Below are 27,172 nucleotides of genomic sequence, written 5' to 3' on the forward strand. Positions count from 1 at the left end.
TGTCACACTTCTTATTTTAGACGTGAAAACTTGTTGGCCTCCCTGGCAAACAGTACATTGCCATATGGGTCTAATCCATTTTGGGGCACTCTAAATTTAATCTCAAAATATGTCATTCTTGGGACTTGAGGGTAACGACTTGTTGAAAACCGAAGAAAGTGTATTACATTTTTACATTGCTGCTACAGTTTCTAGTGTTTTAACGTAACTACTATAATTCTGCATTGAGTAATTAATAGTTTTTGGACAAAATATGTCTTTCAGATACTAATTCTCCTTACAGATGCAGCTCAGGTAGTCTGAGAATAAGTTGAGGATGGTTGCCTAGATACAAACATATTACTTTAACTCAAGGCTCAGGACCCAACTCTTAATTTTCTAGACTTTTGTTCTAATTTTTTCCAGTTTTATATGGTCCTGAGTAGAAGTGGCTGTGTATATTGATTTGCTGCTTTGCTACATAAGTCAAGCTGTTGGTCCACTCACCACCACGCTATCTTCTGTGGGAACTAATCAGTGATCAGCATTTAATAGAATATGTTCATCCAAGCTATTATGGCTATTGTTGTTGTTGTTGTTGTTGTTTTTTAACTTGTCCACTAGTTGCTGTCTATGCTGCATATTGGTTTCTTGGTAACCATGTGATTATCTCAATAATTGGGCTGCCTGAATCACTGGCAGCCTTATTCTTTGCCTTATAATAAGGCAAAGAATAAGGTCCTTATTCCTACTCTTTGCCAAAGCTCATGGACTGAGGATGAAACCATTCTGTAGTCAGAGACATTAAAATTTGAAATTCTTTTGTAGAAAACATGGATGTCATGTCCTCTGGACTAAAGAGGAGAGTGACCATCTGGTATGTTATTCCTAATCTTCAGTTCAAACTCCTACATCTTTAATGTTTTAGGGGGACATTAGTTCCAGTAGAACTAGCAGATTGCATATCTGTAAAGACACCATGAAAAGTATGAAAGGTATGTGGAGGTTTTCGAGCAACATATTCTCCCATCCAGATGACGGCTTTTTAAGGTAAGTCCTTTCAAATTGGATTGGTATTTTCTTAACTGCTTATACAACTGGTGACAGTGGCATGGGGCTACTATCCCAGCTGACAATGACCAGTAGGTGGGTTACACCTTTGACAGGTAGCCAGTCCACCTGGGGGAAGTGTTCTGTACATTCCTAACAGTGGCAGTGGTAATAAGCTCCCTGTCACACTGAGAGACCCACAGTTTACTGCACTTTTAGCCAGTTCAGTGCTGTCCCATCCAGCAACACGCCTGCCTTGAATGGGGAAATAAGGCCATCTATCTTTGTCCAGACGAAAACTTTTAGCAGGTCAGTGGCGGCCAGCCAGATGCTCAAATCAGATTGTTAGGGCCAAGAGTTTGACTTTGATCTCCGTGAAAGGACTGAACTTACAACACCTCTGTTCCTACAGTTTGGCTCACTCATCCAAACACACACTCACACACATATGAACATCTTCACATCAGTCCATATAAATGCAGATTGTCTGAAGCAGACTGATGCATAATCTCTTGTAACACATAATTTCTTTCACTCCAAACAGTGTTTGGAATTGTTGTGACCCACGTGGAATATGGTCACTGAGATTTAAAAACAACTGATTATCCAATTTTCCCAAATGCCATTAGACCAGGACAATGTGAAGACTCCTGTAGGACATTTGTTGATCTGGGGGTAGCTAATAAGTCTCCAAATGAATTTACCTCTGTCTGCCAGACAGGCAGCAATATGACTTGTGTAGCTACCTAGCAGGAACTGTAGTAAAAGCGGTTGAAGAGACAAGATAGCAACAGGGGTTCAAGATGTAGAATGGTATTCAGATACAAGTCACTGCCTGCTTTGTGAATGTGCTGAATTTTATTCCCAGTGCTGCAGCCACTAAAAGCATGAAACCATCATTCCACAAGCTATGATGACTTTGAATGTTTTTTTATTTAAGTTTAAACAATTTAGATTTTTTAAATTACAAATTACAATTTTTCTGGGTCAGTTAACACAAAATTAAATTACGTAACAAGAATATTTATATTGAAATTTCAAATAATTTAGAGATTTCAGAATCTGGGTGCAGTTCAAGTTACAAGTTAAAACTCTAACATTCAAACAATTGATTAAATCTGCATTGTGCACAAACAATACACATTGTACAAAGCATGTGTGACACACTGCTAGAAAAATGCTTTCTTTTTTCAGAGAAGGGCATGGTTATTTCATTATTATGAAATAATTATGATAGAGTAAGTGGACAGTGGAGACCTGTCACACATTAAAAAGGTTTGGTGAATTATGAAAAAAAAAAAAGAAATGAAAAATATGGCAAAATATGCTGCAGACCTTCGATGAATGGATGGATGGGCATCTATCTTCTTCCGCATATCCGGGGCCGAGTGCAGCGGAGCAAAGAAGCCCAGACCTCTCTCTCTCCAGCCACCTCAACCAGCTTGTTTGGACACCAAGGCGCTCCCAGGCCAGCCAAGAGATATAATCTCTCCAGCGTGTCCTGGGTCTGCCCCGGGGCCTCCTCCCAATGGGACATGCCCAGAACACCTCCCCCACAGCAGTCCCCCATAAGGCATCCTTATCAGATGCCTGAACCCACCTTGGATGTTATCTCTTTTTTTAGACTGTTAAAAAGAAAAACATCCCTACCTTTTCAGATTTAAATAAATAAATACTTGATCGCACTGTTTTCACATGTCATTGATTTTTAAAATGTTGATGCCACTTCCTGAAATGTTATTGATTTTTAGTTATGCACTGTTTTCTGAAATGTTGAGTTTTTGTTTTCAGTTATATTAGATCAATGTTTTTATTTACTATTCATACGTGCTATGGGCAAAAATGACTCATTATTTATCTCTTCTTAAAGGGAATTTGTCTTAAAATACTGGTTATAGCAAGGCCGTGTATTCTGTTTGAGTTTACATTCAAGAATCAGGGACTCAGAAAACTGTAATAAGTATAAGCACCTTTTTTTTCTGGTTTCACAACAAAGCACTAGCCATTCAATTACAGCCAGTCACATTAATATTCAAAGTAGAAGCAAACACATTTCAGATATAAACAGACTAATGGAGCCACCAGTAATCATTATTCTTTTTTTCACTGAGATGACAAACATTTTTAGCAATCTTCCTTCATTATAGTGTAAATTCATTTTTGCTATCGTGGGACTGTGTAAATTTACAACCAGAGAAACACACAAAGAAGGATGATGCAAGGATAAATGGATGCAATAGTATTTAATCATTGTTGTTGTGTTGTTTTTTTTTCAAAGCATCAATCATTCCCTCCATCTGGAGAGTTGGCAGAATTTTGGTGTGAGAAATAAATGTCCATCACCTTCATTTCCCCACTTCACTGTCCTCCTCCTTAACATTAGCGATAAATCAGGTAGATAGGGATGTAGGACTAAAGTGGAGATTAAGAGCCATCTGGACAACAAACAGCAATGTATTACACAGCAGGATGGAAAGGCATTGTGATTAAATGACAGGATGTCAGACCTAAAAGATCTTCTTTGAAGCATACAAGTCTGGTTGTATGCAAAATATGGGCTGCATTCATTTGACTGTTTTCTTTTGTTTGTTTTGCTCCATTTATTAATATTGTTAGCATAAATCAGTTTGTCATCACTGTTTCATTTAGCAGGTTGGTGGAGAGTTGCCATAAAGACTTGCAAACAGATGAAGAAAGTTGCATTTACTGTGTTGATAAATGCAGTTTTAACATTTGAGTTTACTGAGGTGCAGATAATTATTTCTCATAAATATTCGCTGTGACCCAGTTTTATTCACCACAGGCATATATATGCTCTTAAGCTGAAAAGGATTTAAGCGGTGGAAAAAAAATAGGCAAAAAAACTCCTAAAAGTGGTAAGTAAGGCAGCTTGCAGAATTTTGAATAATTTTTGGTTGTTAGTAGTTAAGGTAGATAGGCTAACTGGCTCAAAAGCAAACTTGAGCAAAATGTGAACACATTGATTATTGGAAATCCATCCATCTCTTACCTCGCACGTAAATGAAGACGATTCATAGTGGCAGTGGGATATACAGGGCATTCCATTTGTCCTTCTTCCCGGCAACACTTCACAGTTCCTTCTTGGGGGTCCTGGGGTATTTCAAGGCCAGAGAAGATCCAGCGGGGGTAACCTCAGGGTACCAACTAATTGGGCGTGCCTGGAAAACCTAGAAAGGGAGATGGCCATGAACCATCCTTACCAAACATCAGAAATAAGAACAGCTCTACTCAAAGATCCCTCAGGTTGTGCAAGGCTCTCTCTAAGGCTGAACCCAGGCACCCTGCAGAGGAAACCCATTTCAGTAGCTTGTAGTTTATTTGTAACCTTACTCTTTCAGTCCTTACCTACATTTTATAACCATAGGTAAACACTGTGAAGAGTTGAAACATGGATGGGCTGGTAAATGGAAAGGTTTGCCTTTTGGATCAGCGCTTGGGTCTCTACCACTACAGTCCAGTTTAATGCCCCCATAAATGCTGATGAAGCACCAATTAGCTGATCTAACGCATGCTCTTCCTTCCCATTACTCATGAATAAGATCCCAAGATACTTGATCTCCCTCACTTGGGCTCTCTTTCCCAACCCAGAGGGAGCATTCTACCTTTATCAAGCAGTAATATTGAAGTCTAGCAAAGGAAAATTAATCTAACTTAAGACCCACCATGAGAGGTTAAGTAGTTTTAGAAAAAGAAAAATTGAGAGTAGTGTCTGCCAGCCTGCACCCGTAGAGCAGGAGCGAGTTTAATGTACAAGAAACAGAGATGAAAAGCGAAAATGGAGAGTAGTGTAACTTTTCAATGAGCTTTACATCATTCTCTTTGTTTTTAATAAAGAACTACAGCACAAATCACACAGATTTTGCACTTATATGCTGGTGTGAAATGATGGTTTATTGCTTAAAGTCTCTAATTATTCTGCTTAGATGTGATATTTTTACACAATAGTCACTGCGCAAGAGGCGTAAAAAAGTGAGATTTAACCACCATGCAGTGCAATAAGACAGGGATGTGATTGAAAGTATGATCTTTAAAAATAATTTGAAAGCTTCCACACTTTAAGGCCTGTTGTGCAGTATTGCACTTATTAGACAAAGGTGGTACTGGTGTTAACATTTTGGGGACCTAAAATTACATCTTGAGCAAGTGACTGTTACAAAGTGAATTGCAGAAATTAATGTATAGATGGAAAAAAAAATTGAATAAAAGAATCCTGGCATCAGTTTTTTCCTTAAGCTATTCTGTTTTGTCATCATTCATTTTTAGCTTCTTAAATGCAATCTACATGTCATGTAGTGTTGTTGAAGCTGAAACTATTTAGACAACTTGAAAATGTGCAAATGTGCCCAAAGCATTGTGCTATTTATAGTCAGTCTCATGATGAACGATGTTTTATGGGGCACTGCCCTTGGACAAGCTGTGTTAACACTTCTCTGTCATCTCTTTACAGCTAATCAGACAGCTGTAAATAGACTATTCTCCTTACAGCTAAAAGAAGGCAGGTGGGGAACAAGGCACAGTTGAACATAGTTAACACAAGTGAGAGCATTTAGGAAATTGGGGAAAGACAGTCAAGAAGTAAAGCTAATACAAGATGCTAAGTAAAACTAACCATTAAAGTTAACCCAAAATACAATTATACAGACACGAACACTTAAGAACAACAAAATAAAAAAGTAAGATGAGACAAAGGGAGGAACAGAATAAAGAAAGACTGAGGAAATTAAACACACTTATTCACTCTCAGACAGACGCTCCGACAGACGCACTCTTTCTGCTGCTCTCTTGCTTTCCTTCAGAATCCTTGTAAGAACAAAAACGGACAACAAGGAAAAACAGAGAGAAACCGAGAAAACTCAAGCTGTCTCACCAGAAAAACAACTGTGTTCACTGTTTGTACAAGAACAGGAGTTGCTAGAGAACAGGAGGCTAGCAACTGCCGCAACTAGCTAACGTAAGCTAAAGTGGCAGTTTCTGTTTTTGACGCTGTTGCCGGTGTTGTGCCAAAAAGTGATTGTCTGCCAAAAACTGATTTCCAGTGTTTCTGTGTATTTTTTATGTGTAATATCTTTACGTATGTTCGTAAATAGACTTCGGTGAATAGGGTTTACAAAGGGGTTATATAGAGAATTAAAAAATTATCCGTTTTTCAAGTATCTTTACAACTCTGTGTTATTGTACTTACATTATAACCAATCCGGTCCTTTATCCCCACTTAAAATAATTTTACAGAACTATTGTAATATTTGCTGCCATTTCTGCTGTCCTCTTGGCCCACTTACTCTTACAAAAGACATTTTAATGTTAATGAGATTTTTTTTAACTGCATAAATAAAGGTTATATAAAAGTCGCTGCCAAAAACTGATTGCAGCTTCTACCTTGTTACACGAATGTTGTTTGTGGCTCAAGATGACTTTATGTCATCCATAAGCGATGCATTTGACATATGTTTCACATATTATAGCCCAACAAGTTACTTATAGCAGTTTAAATACAAGCAATCAGTTTTTGGCAAATACCGGAAATCAGTTTTTGGCAGACAATCACTTTTTGGCACAACACCCGGTACGAGATTTCGGAATGGCACCACTTACCTCAACATCCAGTTGTGAAAGCTGCATCAACCTGAGCCAACCTGGGCCACGATCGCCCCAACCTGGGGCGATCGTGGCTCAAGAGTTGGGAGTTCGCCTTGTAATTGGAAGGTTGCCGGTACGAGCCCCGGCTTGGACAGTCTCGGTCGTTGTGTCCTTGGGCAAGACACTTCACCTGTTGCCTACTGGTGGTGGTCAGAGGGCCCGGTGGCGCCAGTGTCTGGCAGCCTCGCCTCTGTCAGTGCGCCCCAGGGTGGCTGTGGTTACATTGTAGCTTACCATCACCAGTGTGTGAATGTGTGTGTGAATGGGTGGATGACTGGATATGTAAAGCGCTTTGGGGTCCTTAGGGACTAGTAAGGCGCTATATAAACACAGGCCATTTACCATTTACCAAAAAGTGATCGAGCTGGAACAAAGGATATCCACGCTATACCAAATCCAGGGGGCTGAACGCGAACTTGACACGATCCTCCTTGGCAAAGCTCAAACCACCGCTACTAGCGCTGAGCTAGCCGACACAGTGAACCACCCAGCTGCTGTGTCCCAAGATCCCGCCAACAGACAACACAGGCTCTCAACTTGCGTCGCTGGTGTTTCTGCCATGGACGAGAACTCCTGGTTTCAGCTAGGGGCCAGACCCAAGGCTCTGGTCAGCTCCACTCCACTCCAACCAGCGCCATGGACCATGGTTGAGACGCGCGGTGGCTGCAGAGGGGCCAGGAGGATCCGTCTCTCGCACCCTCACCCCTCCGGTGCGGTAGTACTGGAGAATAAATTCAATGTCCTGGATCCTGTGGACTTTCCTCCTCTGGCCGCTAGCCCTTGCCATCCCGCTGTGGAGATGGCGCTGAGGTCTGCGCCATCTCCACCACTACGCCCCCGGAGCCGCGGCGGGCAACCCGACGCTGTGGTGCAAACTCACCGCGGAGAGCTGTGCTTCACCCCGGCTCCTCGGAGAAGAGGACCCATGGCGCGGCTACCTGGGAGTCACTCACGCAGTCCGCTGGCACATCTCCATCTGAACACCCCCGGTGCCGCGGCGAGGGCGTCTCAGATGGCCAGCAGCCCCCGATGGCACCTCCTCTCTCCACGCTGGTCCTCGGGGATTCCATCGTCAGGAACGTGCGGATGAGGGGGGCGCTCACGCTGTCGTTCCCGGGAGCCACCATTGCCGACATAGTGGACAGAATTCCCAACATTCTGGCATCCCACCCACTGGCCAACCGGCTCATCATCCATATCGGCACCAATGACATTCCCAAACAGCAATCTGAGCTGCTGAAGCTGGACTTCCTCCAACTCTTCAGCCTCCTTGGTCAGTTGCAGGTGAGTGCTTTTATCTCCGGGCCCACCCCCACCTGTGGCAGAGGGATAGGCCGTTTCAGCCAGCTGCTCAGCCTTAACACCTGGCTTTCCTCCGCCTGTGTCTCCCATGGCGTGGGTTTTATTAACAATTTTGATGCCTTCTGGGAGAGGAGGCATCCTTTTGGAGCAGACGGGCTCCACCTCAACGCCTGGGGACGCCGTTTGCTGTCCGCCAATTTGGCATTTGGCGTACAGCACTCCCGCACACCGCCCTGTCACTACCCCAAACCGACATTACCTGCTGATCTGTCTGTCACTGACTGATGTTCCCCTGGTCCCAGCTCCTATATTTGTTCCACTTTTAACAGTAATACACAAAACTCTGGACTCGGACCTTTCTCTCCCACAGTCAACACAATACCCGTTATAATCACAAACAGAGAGCAACAGAATTATCATAAATCCAGTAACTCCAAAAACATTAATAACCTCCGGCCTCAAAAATGTCAACATCCATTCAACTCTGTTGTCAAAAATCCACCGGTCTCAATCAGTATGGCACTTTTAAATGTCCGCTCTCTGTTGAACAAGTCTTTTATTATTAATGATTTAATTTTAGATAATAAACTTGACTGTTTATTTTTAATTGAAACATGGCTGGGTTCGGATGCACCAGTTGTTCTCACTGAGGCCTCCCCACCAAATTTTAATTTCTCTTTTTCTATTAGAAGTGGTAAGAGAGGTGGTGGGACTGCATCTTTAGCCAACAACACACTCACCACCAAACACATTTTATTTGATCATTTTACCACTTTCGAATTCCATGCTATTGTTTTCAGCAGCCCTCCAGTTTTATCTGTCACAATTTATAGACCACCTAAAGACAGTGCTGATTTTATCAAGGAATTCTCAGAATTTTTAACAAACATACATTCAAAATATAATATGATAATTTTAACCGGTGATTTTAACCTGCACATAGATAATCCTTCTGACCCTGCATCAAAAGAATTCTTAACCATTCTTCACTGTTTGGATTTTACCCAGCACGTCACGCAGCCGACTCACAACAGAGGACACACCCTGGACCTGGTCATCACCCATGGGCTGTCCGCCAGTGTGTCCTCTGTTGTTGACTTGGCTGTCTCTGACCACTACTGTGTGTTTTTTAACATCACCGGTTTTATTCAGCGGGAGACCTCGGTGCGAACTGTGAGGAGGCGCTATCTAACCTCTGAAGTGGCTGCAAATTTTAGACGAATGCCCCCCTGTGATTTTACCTGCACCCTGTGATTTTATTTTTAGTCATTTTAACAGCAAACTGAAGAAAAGCCTTGACTCCGTTGCTCCACTTACCACCAAAAAGATTAACGTAAAACATGCATCACCCTGGAGAAACAAAGAAGTCAAAAAATTCAAAAGAAATTGCAGGGCAGCAGAAAGGAGATGGAGGAAAAATAAAAATACAATCAACCATGAAATATTTTGCGAGCAACTTAAAATGTACAATAATACATTAAGGAATTCAAGAAATTCATACTTTGCCAAAATAATCAGTAATAACAAAAATAATCCCAAGGTCCTCTTTTCCACCATAGATCATTTATTTAACCCTGATTTTAACAGCTCCCACAGAACCCCCACAGACTCGCTCTGTGAGCAGTTTGCAGACCACTTCAGGGGAAAAATCAGCGCCATCAGATCTGATATTTTATCTTCTCGCGATATGATTTTAAACACATCTGAGGACGCGATTGTACCCAAGGAGACACTGGACAGCTTTGTCCTGGTTAATGCTGAGAACCTTCAGAAAGTTTTCTCCACAGTGAGACCCACCACATGTCTTTTAGATCCAATCCCTTCTTCACTCTTTAAAACACTTTATGGATTTTTTGAAGCTGAGCTTTTATACATGATGAATTGCTCTCTTCAGTTGGGTGTCTTCCCTGCTGCCTTTAAAACGGCGGTGGTGAGGCCCCTTCTGAAGAAGAGCAATTTGGATTGTAATGATTTTAATAACTACAGACCTGTATCCAACTTACCATTTTTAAGTAAAATTTTAGAAAAACTTATTTTTACTCAGATTAATGACTTTTTGAGTGATAGACAGATCCTGGAGATATTCCAGTCTGGATTTAAGGTGAACCACAGCACAGAGACTGCTCTCCTAAAGGTTTTAAATGATCTTAGATGTAACTGGGACTCCCAAAAGCTCTCAGTCCTGGTGCTACTGGATCTAAGCGCAGCCTTTGATACAGTAGACCACGCTATTCTTTTAAACAGACTGAAACACATGGTGGGCCTCTCTGGTGCTGTACACAACTGGTTCACTTCCTATCTCTCAGACAGAACTTTTATGGTGAGTATGGATACATGCTCCTCTAAGATCCATAAAATGACATGTGGTGTGCCTCAAGGGTCAGTTTTAGGCCCTGTACTTTTTAATTTGTATATGCTCCCTCTCGGCGGTGTCATCAGGAGGCATGGAGTGAACTTTCACAGTTACGCTGATGACACTCAGCTGTACATTTCCATGTCTCCTGATGACACCAGACCAATGGATGCCCTTTTTAACTGTATTTTAGATATAAGATCTTGGATGGCAGAAAACATTTTACAGCTTAACCAGGACAAAACTGAAGTTTTAATCGTCGGTCCTGAGGCTCAGAGAGAGAAACTCTTGTCTAAATTACAGGCATTTTCACTATGTCCTTCGCTACAAGTGAAAAACCTGGGTGTTATTTTTGACTCTGAGCTTGGTTTTATCCCACATATTAAACATGTAACCAAAATTGGATTTTATTATCTAAAAAATATAGCCAGAGTCCGCCCTATTCTCTCTCGGGCCAACACGGAGATGTTGATGCATGCTTTTATTACCAGTCGCATTGATTACTGTAATGCCCTGCTCTCTGGTCTTCCTAAAAAGAATATTTCAACTTTACAATTTTTACAAAACTCTGCAGCTCGTGTGCTGACGAAGACGAGAGGGCGGGCCCACATTACACCGGTTTTAGAATCGCTGCACTGGCTCCCCGTGTGTTTCAGGATCGATTTTAAAGTTCTTTTATTGGTTTTTAAATGTCTTAATGGTCTTGGGCCTTCTTATCTCTCAGATCTGCTTTTACCATATGAACCCTCGCGGACCTTGAGGTCCTCTGGTACTGGCCTTTTGATTGTCCCTAAAGTCAGGACACATACTCACGGAGAGGCAGCTTTTCAGTGGTATGGTCCTCGTCTGTGGAACAGCCTGCCGGAGGAGCTCAGGGCCGCAGAGAACGTACATGTTTTTAAGAACAGGCTCAAGACCCACCTTTTTAATTTGGCTTTTACTTAACGTTTATTTATTTTACGCTTATTTATTCTATCCTGTTATTCTATTGTTAATTTAGGTTTTACCTAATATTTATTGATTTTATTCTTATTCATTTTTTAATCTTCTTACTCTATTTATATTTATATTTATACTGTATCCCATTCTTATTTATTTTGTCTTTTTACCCAGTATATATCCTATTGTGTCATATCTCCAGTGTTTCCTCGGAGGGCGCTCTCTGCACCGGGGCTGTGATCGACCGTGGCTGCTGGGGCTCTGGGGGTCCTCTCAGCCTGGCTGGGGGGCTTCTTTGCCTCCCTCCTGCTGTGTGCCCAGCCTGGAGGCTGCGGTCTGTGACCGGCTTCCGGTGCAGACGGCTCCCCATGATAGTGTTTCCTCACTTGGCTCATGCGTACCCAGTCCAATTTTACTTTTTAAGTGTGCGCGTGTGTGTGTGTGGGGGGGGGGGGGGGGGGGGGGCTGCTTTTAACCATGTACACATGAAAGGCATGAAAGGCCCGAAGGGCATCCAGCATAACAGTGAATGCCGCTTAAATCAAACATATAGGTCCATCCACTGTGGCTATTTCCTGGGAAATGAGAAGCTGAAATTATCTATATGTAATAACGCACATAAAATAATCTGTCAGTTACCTAAACATTAAAACTTGTAACCAACAGATCTTCTTTATACCCAAAAACAACTCTGGGGTGCAACAAGAAGCTCTACCTTAGCAAATACTTTGGAAAATGTAGATATTTTGGGATTCAACTTGTCCAAGTGCACTTAGACAACTTTAGAAATTTTTGACCAACATTCACTCTGTGTCAAAGTGTATTGCCATGCTGGGATAAGCCACTGTCACAGTTGTCACTTTTCACTCTGTCACTTTTCCTTTCCATCTCGTTGCATTGTAACAAAATGGCCAACATTATTCACTTCACCTGTCTATGGATTTAATGTTGTCAGTGTTTAGACTGGCAGAAAAATATGGCTTGCTAAAATTAAGCATGCACCGTTTGTCTGTGAGTCAGGCTTTCATCCACTGAATATGCCACCTGAGGGAGATGCTCGCTTATCAGCAGGCAATGCAACTATGGCCATGCTGACAGCATCCAGGTGTGAATGTGGACTGAGATGAATGTAAACAGTGTTGGCAGAAGAGCAAGCATGCTTAGTCAACTTTCCAACTGACACTCTCTTAGTTTCAGCAGAATCATTTCCCCTGTCTTATATAATGTGGGTTGTAATATTCATCTCAGTTGTTTCAAGCAATGCAAATATGAGCTGAAGCTTAACGCTTGCTGGTTGTGCATGACAAAACATGCTTTAACCGCTGGCTCATTCAATTTTCATCATTTGTTTTGGTTTCTGTTTTACTCTTTTGTTGTCATTCTTTCTTCCAGGCTGTATTTTGTCATTACTACATTTTTATTGCCCTGGTGGTCTGCAGGAGAAGAATATGCTTCATAAAGATGAGGTAACGTCATCCCTTTTTATATGCCAATATTAGGTTTTTTAGTTGGCACTATTATTTCACCTCTGACACAGATAGAAAATTAGCAACTTGTAGAGCATAAAGAGAATTTTTAACAGCTTTGTTTGGGGCGGTAAAATGGTCATTATTTTTCAAAGCTATATGTAACTGCTCTCTAGGAATTAGAATTGATACGGATTTGATTCCTTATTAATTCTTATTAGGTTCACATTAGCATTACATTTGTACAAATTAAATGCATGCTGTGTGATCAGTGTTGGGGTATTATTACGCATATTACACAGAATACCTTTCTTAAAAGTAATGCAGTACATAGTTACTCCTAGGGGAAAAAAAAGTATTAAAAAAATTGATAAAGCGAACATATAACATCTAGCAGAATATCATCAGTCAGTGCTGCCTTCTCAAGCATACCACTAAAGGTCATCCAATTCCCAAGGACTGTGCCCGAGGATTTATTTTTAGGTTGGGGTTAAATAATTAAATAAAAACAAAATACTTTAAACCCATGACCTTTCGCCAATGCCCACTGACTTGACACAGTCATTTAGTTTTGATCATGGTGCTCAAACAAACATGCACTTTGACATTATATTTATTAAAAGATTATATCAGTAAGAAAACAACATTCTTTACTATGACATCCGATGTAAGATATTACTGTTAGAAAGAAAGGGGAAATCACAAGTGACTTGTTGACCTTGATGGAGGTATCATCAATCAGATTTTAACTTGTCTAGACAGACAAAAGGTGAAACATCAATATACGCATACAAATGTTTAAACTGTATTCACACAGTATTATAGTATATTCTACACACATGAGCTTTTTAAGGATTTTTTTTAGATGGGGTGGCATGTAGGCACTAAGAACACTCAGTGTAGAAAACTGATATAGAAAACATGATTTTCATGCTCATGTACAATTTTGTGTCCTATTGAAGATTGAAAAATGGAGCTGGCCAAGACTTTTAAAGTAATCGTGTTTTGTAAAGTGGAAAAAGTAAAGGTGAAAGTTATAATCTGACTTAACTAGCTTAAGTAGTACATTGTAGTGATGTGGGATGGCACTGATTTCCTTTCTGATTCAAAGTCAAATTCAGGCTGGTATCAGAGATACTTATCTGATACCAATACTTTGTACAAAATATTAATGTGTTTGAAAAATAAAAATAAAAAGTAGTGTATTTCAAACTATACTTTCATAATGATTAAAAGACTTCTTGTTCTTTTTGTTTAATTATAAAGAATTATTATTATTTATAATTAAATCAGAAATAAAAAACCTGAAATGTCAATATCTACATTAATATTCAATTAACAATCAGGAACAAATGTTTTCAAGCCTACAGTGGCTGCTTTACTGATGTACACTGTATATTTTAAAGATATCTAGCCTATATAATCCACTCTAAATGTCTATAATTTGAACTAATGGGATTCTGCAGTTTTAAGAATGCAGTGAATTCCTAACCCTAAAAACCCTAAGTCTAGACATAAGTCACTTTCCAAAATTCAGCAACAGTGCTACACATTGCAAACAGCTCCACATCTTCGTCCTCTGTACCTGGATAGTGGCTGCCTACAGCACCGAAGGACTCCCCGAGCGACGTTTGTCTCGCCCTAGCAGCACCTGTCCATCTCCTCCTCCTTCAGTTCTTCAGTGTATTTTTACAATTTACTTTTGTTTGTGTTTGAGATGCTTTGTGGCATTGCCACATGTGTTACAAACCATGTCACAAATTGTGCCTTGGCTGCTTGTGGAGCTGAAATAGCTCCACACATGACTCCGCTAACAATCATCAACTCAGTGAGTGAGGACACATGAGCAAAACACTATGACAGGTGGAAGAAGTAGTAGTTACTACCAATCATTTAGACAATCCCAAGAATATAGTTACAATCCACTGTGTTCCTGTTAATTATTAACTACACAAAGTAAAATTGTATCCATAATATAGTGGATAATACTCAAACATAATGCAATTACATTAAACCTTAGTACAGTAAGGTAAGTGTAAATGTACTCAGTTATATTCCTGCTGGTCTCACCCATGCTCGCATCTAATGATGTTGGGGATTATAAGATTAATGATATTCTAGTTCAATGGCTTTGGTGGTGAAAGCACCAGAGGTGGGGTAATTATAGTTTAGAGGGCTTGGGGGCTGGTGTCACCCCAACTCCCCCACCCTCCATCATGGAAATGCCCCTGTCTATACATTTTTATTTATTTATACATGTATTATGTATCTACACATTTATTATTTTATGTTTGTTGGTTTTGGAATATTATGGAATGGAAGATTCACTATGTATTAATAGACTTCTCTGCATTGAATCATATCTGTTATTAACCTCTGTCTCTCTTCCACAGCATGTCTTTTATCCTGTCTTCCTTCTCTCACCCCAACCGGTCACAGCAGATGGCCCCGCCCCTCCCTGAGCCTGGTTCTGCCGGAGGTTTCTTCCTGTTAAAAGGGAGTTTTTCCTTCCCACTGTCGCCAAAGTGCTTGCTCATAGGGGGTCATATGATTGTTGGGTTTTTCTCTGTATCTATGAAGCGCCTTGAGGCGACTTTTGTTGTGATTTGGCGCTATATAAATAAAATTGAATTGAATTGAATTGAAGATTTAGATTTTGCACCAAATCTCCACTCTGCTGAAAATGATGTTTGATTTTAATGATCTTCATCTGTTTTTTTATATGGATTTTTGTGCTAGTAAGGTATTTCATAATGGACCCTGACAGGACAGTGCTGCCATAACACTTGTTACATGTATGTCTTTATTTATGGTCATAAGGTGCTTAAACTTCAACAAAAGCATTTGGTGCATTTTATACAAGAAAATCAAAAACCCTGATGGTGTACACGTCTATTCTGAAACTATATTAACATGAATTAAATTCTATTGAATGCAACCTCTCAGGAAAACTTAACCAGTGAGATTAAAGGTTAAAGTAAAGCCTTGGATATTGGTTTTTTGTGATATTATATTGTTTGGGCTGTTAGGGGAGGCTAATACTAGAGAGCTGAGCATGCAGCTCAACCAATTGTCAAACCTTTGAATTAGGAGAACTGTGAATCAGACCTGGCCATGGAAAACAATGGATCAAGTTTTTATTCATGTAAATACATTTGACTAGCTTTGTGCCATGAAAAGGCTGATACAACTCATACAATAGGCTAAAATGAGTTTTCCTCACAGGGTAAGTAGCTTATACCTCTGTAAGTAGATTATAATAGAACTTCTGCTCTATTGAATTGATCTGAAAGGAGTCAGCTGTGAGGTTCAGGCACCTGATCAGCATACCTCCTGGATGGGTCCCTGTGGAGGGAGCCAGAGAAAATTCAACTGGGAACACAAATAGCTGGAGGAATAATCTCACCAGTTTCAGTGACTCACTATGCAGGAATACATGCAATATGTTACACTCACTTACCCTGTTGTCTTTATGACCATATTACTTGTATGAACATCTATGGTATATACATACACAGTATAACATACATTAGACACACACACACACACACACACACACACACACATATGTCTGTCTTCCACTGTACAGGTGTGACTCAGCTGTGTGCTTTGGGCTGTGGGACCAGGAGGGAGTAGAGTCACTGGAACCTGGGGGGAATAAACTGCCTGTGGAGGGGATATCTTAGGCACGCAACCATGGGCCTTTAGCCCTATGGCGAGAGACAGATATCCAGTTTTCTCCACAAGACACACACTGAAGCAACATCACTGCAGGGAGTCCAGATAGGTGCAGTCATATGAGGAAAGGCAGTGTCAAGGGCAACATAGTCCAGAAGTAGGCTGTACCAACTACCAGTAAGACACATACACATTTGCGAGCATACACAGATGGACAGAAATACAAACACCATACTAAATTTAATTCGACCTCCATGTCAAAGTTAATTTAAGTTTATTTAAGCCACTGTGCTGCTAGTCTGCAGTGACAGACTTTTGAAGCCTGGCTATTGTTCTTTTATGAAGGAAAACTAATTGCCCACTAGCTGGGGCTAGACTAGTCCTCATTGGTTCATATTTCTTAAACAATGTTTAGACATTAAACAATGTTTAGAAGAAGCTTTTTAAATAACCTTTGCAGAAAATGTTGTTCACTAGCATTTGGCAAATACAGGAGAATACTGACAGCACTTTGTGTGGACATCCCCTGAACCAAGCATAGACCTGACAGCTTAGCGTATCTACGCCACTGATAGATTAGGAATGGCAGTTGCTGAAGGTACTGTAAGTCAAGCAGTAGAATAATCTGTGTGTGTGTATCTGATGTGTATGTGGTGTATCTTTCAAGCTGTCCTGTCACAGCATGTTTCATCATCATACTATGTTAGTATTTTTGTTCTTGTATCCTTCAAGGCTTATTTTGCATTTGTCTGTTTTAGACAGTCTCCATATGATCTTGTCACTGTATTTGCAGATGGTGTGAGTGTGTGCAATATTAATGTAACTGTCTAAATTAGGACTCATGTCTTTGCCACTGGCACTTACGATGGCAGACTGGAAAAGAAAAATGAACCTGTTGTCAACATCCCTAAAAACTCATCAAATGAAATTTGAACCTTAAGGGCTATAAAGTGTGTCATGTCACTCTACTATATACTTACACTGCTCTTATACGCTCTTGCTTTGGAGGAAGGACTGAATCTTTAAGTACAATATGTGTTATCTTCATATTTTTTAAGTTCCATTTGGAATCCATGGCCCACAGGAAGTTCATGTTTAACACAGTAGTAGTGTAACTGCAATGGGTTCTTGTTCAGTTCAAAGCTTATGGGCATAACCATACAAGGCAAAACTGAATCTGACATTGACTACGGTGAAGGAGAAATGCAGTTTTCAGTGTTGGTATTGCTGACATAAGATGCACATAGTGAGGTATTAAGTTGGATACATCTGTGTCTAGCAGATAACACACACACATGCACACACACGTGCATGAACTATATATAGTTATATAGTCAATGCACAATGTATGTTGAAGTGTTCTTGGGCAAGATGGTGAACCCGTGTCACATGCCTCTGGGTTGACATGTTAAAAATATGTTTGTGTATGCAGCTTTCATTGTAAAAACATTTTTATGCTAAATAAGCATAAAAAGAGGGACTATGACATAGTCTTACTTAAATTGCTTATCAATCAATAGTAAAAGCTCTTGATTTTATTCAGTTTGAAATTCTTTAATAAAACAGTTGTTTCCTAAGATAAAAAGGACAGATAAAAAAAAATCCAAAATGTTGAAAATTGGTGGCTGTTGAAAACGTTTCAACTTAATGTGTCAAACATGCAAGTTTTGGCACTTGCATCTACTTTTGCAAATATTCTCCTAGTTCCTTATTGCATTATTAAAGCTAGCTGATTTGTCTGGCTTTGTGACCTAAGAGGGGTTTCACAATTATCAAACAGTCAGTCCTATGGTTGACGTGGGAGGAGTAGCAATTAAACAGTCTGTGCCATGGACAGGATTATGCTTTTGTCAAGCTGTGTGCCACCATATGGATATGTTAAGTGACCAGTGCTTGCTTGGTGTTTGGCACCAAAGACATGGCTACTGAACATCAGTTAGAGGAACATACTGAGAGATCGATCATGTAAAGATTTAAAGGTAATGTTGAATTGTATAGTATTAAAATAGGTGTAATTTGAAATTCACTGAAAAGGCAGCATCAAATTTTCTATAAATCAGCTATAAAGACAAATCTCTTTGGAAACTTTGAATAAGGTTTGTGCACCACATTCCCTATCGCAGCTACAAAAGGTACTTATCTTCAAACCATAGGGTTAACATCTGTCAAAAGTCTCATGGTTACAGCACATTTGATCTCCAACAAATTGTGTCTTTTTACAGGTGATGAAGTGGTATTGTGTGTAGTGTAGAAGGGAAGGAAAAAAAAAACCCACTAGAACAGGTGGCTGCCCCACGGGGATTCTGAGAGCTACCGTGTTAGTGCTGCAAGTGAAGAGTAGGTCATTTAAAATCACAAGAGCCACGCTTAAATCTTTTATCATACAAATGAAAATGCATTTCTATAAGGAATGCAAAGTAGTTTCTAAATAAGGAATGTCTCTGAATCTTCCTAGGCCATTTTAATCAACATCAACCAGACTGTACTCTTATCTGCAAAGTAACCCAAAGCAACACTGTGTTCTAATTTCACAGATTTAGTCACAGGGAAGAACTCAGTCAGTGTGAGAGATTAGAGATTTAAACATGTCTACACCTGCAGCTCTGTTTTGCCGCAGGGCCAGCATATTAATAAGGACCAGAATAAGTATGCTTGGTCCATGAAGTTCTACGGTTTAGTATAAAAGTGCAATTATTTACCACAAAGACAATTGAATGACTTTGGGGGTTTTTTTTAGTACTTCTTGGCGAATCAACTTGTAATAACTTAGTGAAGGCATTAATAAGTTCTTTCTTGCTTGTATGTTGTAATTAAATTTTAGAACTTTGCTTTTAAGTCATTTTTCTAACTCTTGCCTTTTTACCACACTGCCAATGATACTATAGCTCTCCTTGTATATGACCTGTTTTGACAAATGTTTATGAATGCCTAAAATGCTTATTAATATACAAATCCAGTTTTCGTTTCATTTTCGATTTCTAGTGTGTTCAGCCCAGTCTGGTGACCGGCCAGTGAGTCATGTATGTCCGATTACAAGCTAGTCAATTTCATTTATGAGGAACATGCATACAGGGTCAGGGGCAATTAGTCGGCCACACGCTAACTTTTCATTTGAAAAGAAGCTGCTCACTGTGTGTGAAGACACAGAAAAACCTTGGGGGAACACCACAAAAGTCTTTGTTACAATAGATATCAGACTCGTATAACACTCTGATCATCATGACCCAGCTGAGCATGGATGTTTTAAAGAAGGCAACAAAAGCTAAAGGTAACCCAAACTCCTAGGTAGACCTTTTATGAGCCTTTTATGAGCACACAATCAAAGCCGAAATTAGGGACAGGGTGGAAAATTGAAAGGGGTCAATGTCCTGCTCTCTCGTGAGTTCTAAACTTATTGGAATATGTATTTATTAAATAAATCTGTAATTGTTTTTTTCAATAGGAGTTAATTCACAGTTCTCTTTTCATTTCATTTATACTGACAGCAGCAGAAACTGCACAGGCATAGCAGTTCTGTCTTTGTAGTTGAACCACAAAGTGGAAATGTGCTTAACTAAAGATGTATAATGTTGTAGGACTTATGTTTATTCATGTTCTGGATTTTAGTTGTGGTGAAAATCCTATGGTTAGTTTCCAAACTTACCATTTCAAAAAAATGTATTGCTTTCAAACTTAAGAATGCTGTACAAACCATTCTTAGGTTGCCAGTGGTACTGGTATACTGCATAAAGTGGACAGGATAATGAAAAGAGGACTACCTCCAAATCCAAACTCACCTCAAATCAACATCTTGGACACAATTTGGTGTTCCTACAGGACAGTAATCCCAAACACACATGAAAATGGGTTTTGGAATGGATAAAACAGGCTAAAATTAACACAATAAACCAGGATGACATTAAGATTATGGAATAGCTTTCTCAAAGCCCCGATGTCGACCCTCTACCAAGTCTGTCAAAAAGAGTGGTCCAGTGGCCTGCCAGAATTTTGCTAGAAGCTTGTTGATGACTACCAAAAGTGTCTGGTCAAGGTATGACTTGCTATATTACTGAGGATATATGTATATATTTGATTCTGTATTTATACTTCTGACCCTCTGTGGATTAGAAAAAATTCTAAATACATTCAAACGTGTGCATCCAATTCTTGTTTTTGTTAAAGTCATTATAGATGGATGATGTACCATCTTTCCACCCTTGAAAATGAACTGCTCAAGGAAACTATTAAATGCCCATGATGAGTATATATGTAAACTCCTGACCAAAACTGTAGCTTGTCTGTTTTGGCAAATCTTACATGAGGTAAATACTGAATGGTTTAAGGCAGGAGTGTCCAACTCCACGGCTCAAGGGCCAGTGTCCTGCAGGTTTTAGATGTGTCCTTGATCCATCACAGCTGATTTGAATGGCTAAATTACCTCCTCAATATGTCTTGAAGTTCTCCAGAGGCCTGGTAATGAACTAATCATTTGATTTAGGTGTGTTGACCCAGGGTGATATGGAAAACCTGGAGGACACTGGCCCTTGAGGCCTGGATTTGGACATCCCTGGTTTAAGGGCATGTTATAGGGAATACTTATACTTGTATGTTATAGACACAAAAATTACTAAAAAAAAAAACATTAACAATTGCCACAGGCTAAGGAGTGCATATCCTGAGTGGGTGAATTGAGTTCTGCAATTTCTACTGACAAAAATGTTATCTTCAAGTTACACCTTTGAGGGATCATAAAATGTGTAACATGTTCTTAGTTGTCGCTGTTCTTGTTCTTAGTTGTTAGTTCTGGTGCTGTCAACAGGTTTCTATACTAACAACATATCTTCTATTCTGGCTCCCCAGTACACCAAACCTATAGGTAAAAATTAGTAGAAAATATTCCTTTTTGCAACCACTTTATATTGATTACTAAACTTTACACTCTGAACTCGCAAAATAGCAAGACTTTGCACAATAACTGGCCATGTATTCATGCTTCTCTGCTTGACATCTTCACATCACGTTTTTCTCCTATTATCCAAACATCTACCTGCCTGAGCCTTTGCTAACAGCAAGTGGTGTATCAATAATTTCCCATATCAATGATTTCCCAGTGGCTGAGGTGTGTATGTATATTCTATGCTTTAAAAACATATGTAATCTACTTTTAGAATTACTGCCTTCATCTAAATTGCTATTAACTTTGAAATCAAACCCAAAGCTCCTTAAAGGTCAGACTATAAAAGCAATGTATACATTTCCTGAAGAACTATCGGAAGCCTACAATGTACAGCTCCAAGCATCACGGATCATTGAATGTAAGTTGTCCATAAAGTCTGTGCTTTATGATGCTTTCAGATCCTAGTAAATGTACCTTGTCTACAAAAAGACATTGTGCAAGGTTATCATACTGTGTTAGATGTTTGCTCTCACATTGAAGAGAAGAGGATTTAAGCCTTTCTATGTGGGTCAGATTTGTACTCAGCAAATGGAGAAGTGGAAAAGCAAGTACTATAATTCTTAACTCTCCATTGAATTACATTTTATACACACTTTTAACACAACATCAGCCACTATACACTTCAGATGATTACAGTGGCAATATAAAGGTAAAAGTGCCTCCAATACAGTTTGTTTTTCTTCAGTCTGAGTCACTGGAGACTTAATTAGCAGCTGAAAATATAAGGCTTTTCAAATCTGAAAACACAACAGGGATTCTCTGAACACCTAGATGGGTATGTTTTGAGACCTTTTGAATGACAAACAGCTTTTCGGCATCATATTCAGCACTAATAGTTGTTGTTCTTGTTTTAGAACTCCACACACACTCCTCTCTCCTCCCATTTTACTGAATCTCAATTTCATTTGCTCAGAGATAAAATATTATGAGCCACAAATACAAATACAACTAACCTAACCTAGCCTATTAATGGTTTATATCATTTCACTTTCTTTCAGTGCCAGCAGCTGCTCACCCCATTATAAGTGCTATGTAACTAACCAGTTCCAAGATAGATGTATAAATTCAACGTACTCTTTGGAAATATTGGGGTTTGGCATTCATGTTGATGTTGTAGTGGCAGCTAAATATACCAATCACAAACAGTGTGTTTGAAATATTAAGCCACTGTATGGCAACAGTGACCACTCCCAGCAAGACAGTGTACTCCACCATTATCCAGAAACAGCTTAGCAACAACTGAAAAAACATGACAAAGAGCCCAATCCATTGATCTGGCCTCCAAACTCCCCAATTACTAATCCGATCAAATATCTGTGAGACTGAGCCCAGCTCACGGACTTAACCAGCAGAACCTGAAGGATCATCCTGGAGCCAGATTCCACAGGACCCCTAAATGGGTCAGAGCTCTTTTGGCGACAAGTATGACACAATATTAGCCAGATGGTTTTATTAGCCCTGTGACAGATAGGTGACCTTTCCACGGTGTACTCTGCCTCTCGCCCTATGGCGACTGGGTTAGGATCCAGCCACCTGAAAGCTTCCACTTTCACAGACTCATGAAGTAAAAAGACAACCTCAGTATCACACATTCTGTCAGTAATTAGTAAATAGTTGTATGCATGTGCATTATGCGCATGTAGTGCATTTAAAATCACATTCATGATCTGCCTTTAATGATAATGGATTGAAGTATCTTGACAGTCAGCCTTGGCAATAAATCCCAGTTTATACTGACTGTCTTGGCTAAAGGAAGAAGTTATGCAACCATTCCCCTGTTACCCTGCTCAGAGTGTTACTAATCCCAAGCAGATTACAGTTGAGCAGTTAATGAGGCATGAAGAAAACCAGCAGAAACATACATACCCAATTAATACATATAGATAAATACATATTATAAACACAGAGAGAAACATTTGAAAAATTCTATATACAGTTGAAAATTACATAAATAGGCATTAGAGGACACTCCAACCAGCACTCAGTGCTAATGCAGGAAGCATAGTCTAAATTAATGTGAAAGGTCATATTATTTTCAGCTTGACATTTTACATCCCAACAAGCATCATTGATTCAATAGTTCAAAAGTCACTGAATGTCATGTCTAATGAAGACTGTCATATATTGATATAACGTGGTGGTATCTTTAGCATCACGACTTTTTCAACACTGCTTTCGAAAAGAAGTCACTACTTTAACTATTACTGAAATCAGATTCCTTTGATTTACGCTTTCAGAAGACAGTTAATATGATTAATATTATATGACCAATATAATATTAATTAGCAATGGTCCAGAGAACTGTAGTGGCCCTTTCGCTTGAACTCCCTTTTTAAATTTTCTGTGTTGCATTCCTCTGTTTTGTCACATGGCATCCCTTTTATGTAATCGAGATGCTCAAGGAAAGCTTTAACAGTTTAACTAAGCAGATAATAATCTTTTTTTTAAATGCTTTGCATATTCTAAATAATGGTTCATGGATAATCAATATTTTAAAACTAAATGTTCGTGGTGTTTGAAACAAGAAACAAAGATGAGTGTAAAGAAATGGTTCCTTTATAATGAGTTTAACATTTTTCAAAAGTTTTTGGTAATTTACATTTCTGTCATTAAAATTGGGGCCCTTTAATTACTTCATCTAAGTCAGTATCGCCATATTAGCAAAAAAAAAAAAAAAAAAAAAAGCATAAAAAACAAAAACAAACCAGTTGCCCCAGCATGTAGTTGTCTGTAAGGAATTTTCACAGTACACTTAGACATGGGATTGCCAGAAACCAAAATGGTCACAATTCATGTGAAAAATATGCAATCCCTGACTTGTTGGCAAGTCACTGATGGAGGTTGCTGGCTTTAACTTAGTGAAACTGGTTACAAAGAGATATGCGTTGCTACACTGAAAACCTCTTTGCTTGTTGTTTGGTCTCTAGCAGATTGCTGTGACTGACCATAGTTTTTCGGGAATGTAAGAAGGGATGAGAAGGTAAAGACTCATGGCTACTGACCTGACTCTGGTCTTGCATGATTGGGGCTTTAGCACTTGATTAAGCAGTGACTGCCAGCAAACATTCACAACAGGTCGAGAAATACTCATTTTTCCTTAATGATCAGTTGTTAACAAGTTGTTGCCAACTATTCTGCATGCTTGTGTGTCTGTAGATCCTTGTCATATGTCATTGGGGTGGCTGTAGCTCAGGTGATAGAGCAGGTCACCTACTAACCGGAAGGTTGGTAGTTTAATCACAGTCTGCTCCAATCTGCATGCCAAATATTCTTGGGCTAGATGCTAACTCCATGTTGCTCTCCGATGCATCCATTGGAGTATGAATGAGTACTAAGTAAGCACTTGGAAACAGCATAGATAAAAAAGTGCACGGGTGCAAGTTGTGTAGAGCACTTTGACTTTTCAGATAGAGAAAAGTGCTATAAGAACCAGTCAATTGTGTGGCTAATGGAAACAGTGGTTTTTGGAAAGCAATAATGAACTTTATATTTTAAATTTTACATAAACAACATACATTTTCACCTGAAGAAATATATATCTTAGGTTAAATAACAAATAATATATATATATATATTATTATGTGATTATTAAGAATTTTACAGAAAACACTATTTTATTTTCTAGTTTTTGGTACCCATCAGTAGACAATCTAACTCCTTTAAAAAAAAAATTCCATTAAAAAAACCCCCATAGATCTGTGCCAATATATTCATATTTTGGATATCTTACGGGGATCAAAGCACTGAGGTGAAGTCCTAAAAAGTGAGCCATGTGCAGACTGCATTATTAATACAGGACTCCCTGTACTCCCTTCTCTGCACTGACTGAAGCGCTTGTACCTCAGTTGATGAAAGGGCTAGCTATGATGGCACGGTGCTGTGGTACATTGCAGACGGTTGTGTAATAATCAGAGGGATTCACTTGCTGTCCTTTGCAGCTGCCACCCTGCCCAGAGAGAGAGGTGCCAACACAGAGGCCCAGCAGCCAACTGCTGCTCTGTTTCAAGTGCACTTTCCTGGAAGGAAGAGACGCTGGAATAAACCACACTGTGCTACTATGTAAAAAAAAAAAAGAAAAGAAAAGAAAAAAATGACACATTAAATAAAAAAAAAACTTAAAAAAAAAAAAGCTTCTGTTGGGGTTATGTAAGGCTTACATGAAACATGTTAATACAAAATGCCCTTAGTTGTTTTTTTAACTTAAAGCTAACATCATCATAGCACAGTGCACATACAAAAAAATATATATATATATACTATATATTTCCCAAAGCATCAGCCATCTCCTTTGTTAGAATTATAACAATTTGCCTGGATGCTTATCCAGGCAACTGACTTAGTACCAAGTATGTCGTTCAGCCATTTGATGTAGAGGATAGACCATTGTTAAATATGTTAATATGTGTCCACATTGGATGAGATAAATATGTTGTGAACCTTTTTTTCTGAGCAATTTACAGATTCACAGTTGAAATAAAAATTACAGTGTTTAATGTTTTTTGTTTGTTTGTTTTTTACAATTGAGTGGAAAAACAAACAAACTGGTGTCTAAGTTTCAGGACTGTTGTAATACATTGCCCTTTGTGCACCTGGAAGTATGCAGCCACCACAGCATCATTGAAGATGACAGAACTTGCTTTAGTGGTCATACAAATATCAATATGATAATATAATATATAAGTGACATAATTTTACAGATACAGATTGTTTTTAATACTTTTGAGTAATTTACATTTTAATAACCTGACAATGATAAGACTTGGCTACAGTTTTTGTTAGCCAAGAAAATTATTTTTTCAATGATCATTTTAACTTCTGTGATCTCCCAGACTTTAGTTTTGTTGAGCTGACAGGTGCTTTCCTTCTTTTTAAAAATGTCAGATTATTGATTTTGGCCACTATCCAAGTTGTTCTGGTTGTTCTCATGGGTTTCATTTTGTTTTATCACCTTAATGATAATTGAATCAATATCTCTTTAGAGCCCATGTTGAGAGTTACAGCAAATAGCTAACAAATACAATTTGGAATCAACTCCAGATCTTACATCTGCTTCACCTGGCCACGACACTGCTTTTTTTCAGTCAAATGTTGACTTACCTTTGAGCCTCTGAAAATGAATAAATAAAGCTCTTGTAATTCCCAAACAGTTCATTTAGTGCTTTTGTTAAATCTCTTGAATAAAACCTGAAAACTTAAAGCTATACTTCAATCACATCCACTAAAATCCACGTACATGGTATGCAGAGTCAAAATTACAGCAATGGTGTGATTGTCCAATATTGTTGGCCTTAATTGTAACTTGCAGTAAGCAACCCTGCAAAATACTGCTTATTTTGCCATTGAGTGCTGCTTGATGTCGCTGGGATGCTTGCAACCCAAGCATGGAACTGCAAACAATGAGTGCCTCTGTAGAAATCGTTTTTTTTTAAATGCATAAACAATACACGACCTGATAGTGAGTCACTGTTTCTACTGTTTTGGCACAAAATGCATAAAAACATGAACCTTGTGCTCTGCAAGAGTACTTTTAAAACTGCATGCGTGCGCATTAAAGAGAGCACGAGAAAGAGACAAGGTAAGATTGTTTACTAAAAGGCAAGCTTCCAAGAAACAATGGCAGCATCTTTATGCGAGGTGTAAAGAAAAGTGCAAAATTTCCCTAAGCACAAAAAGCTGTTCGAGAACAGCTGAGAAAAAGATACTGCCAAATACTTGCAAGAGGTGAATGGTGATGGCAGTAACTGAAAGTGCTGGTACAGTCAGAGAATTACAAAAGCAAGGGCTCCATTCTTGGTGGAAAAAACCCATGCG

The 27,172-nt window shown here is 39.2% G+C and overlaps 1 long non-coding RNA gene across 1 annotated transcript in view; it reads left to right on the forward strand.

Moving 5' to 3' along the window:
* Positions 1 to 27,172, forward strand: part of LOC146510207 (uncharacterized) — a 309,640-nt gene that overhangs the window by 119,018 nt on the left and 163,450 nt on the right. The gene's annotated exons all lie outside the window — the stretch shown is intronic.

The sequence above is a fragment of the Neolamprologus multifasciatus genome, chromosome 10 (assembly GCF_963576455.1).
Source record: "Neolamprologus multifasciatus chromosome 10, fNeoMul1.2, whole genome shotgun sequence".
NCBI lineage: Eukaryota > Metazoa > Chordata > Actinopteri > Cichliformes > Cichlidae > Neolamprologus > Neolamprologus multifasciatus.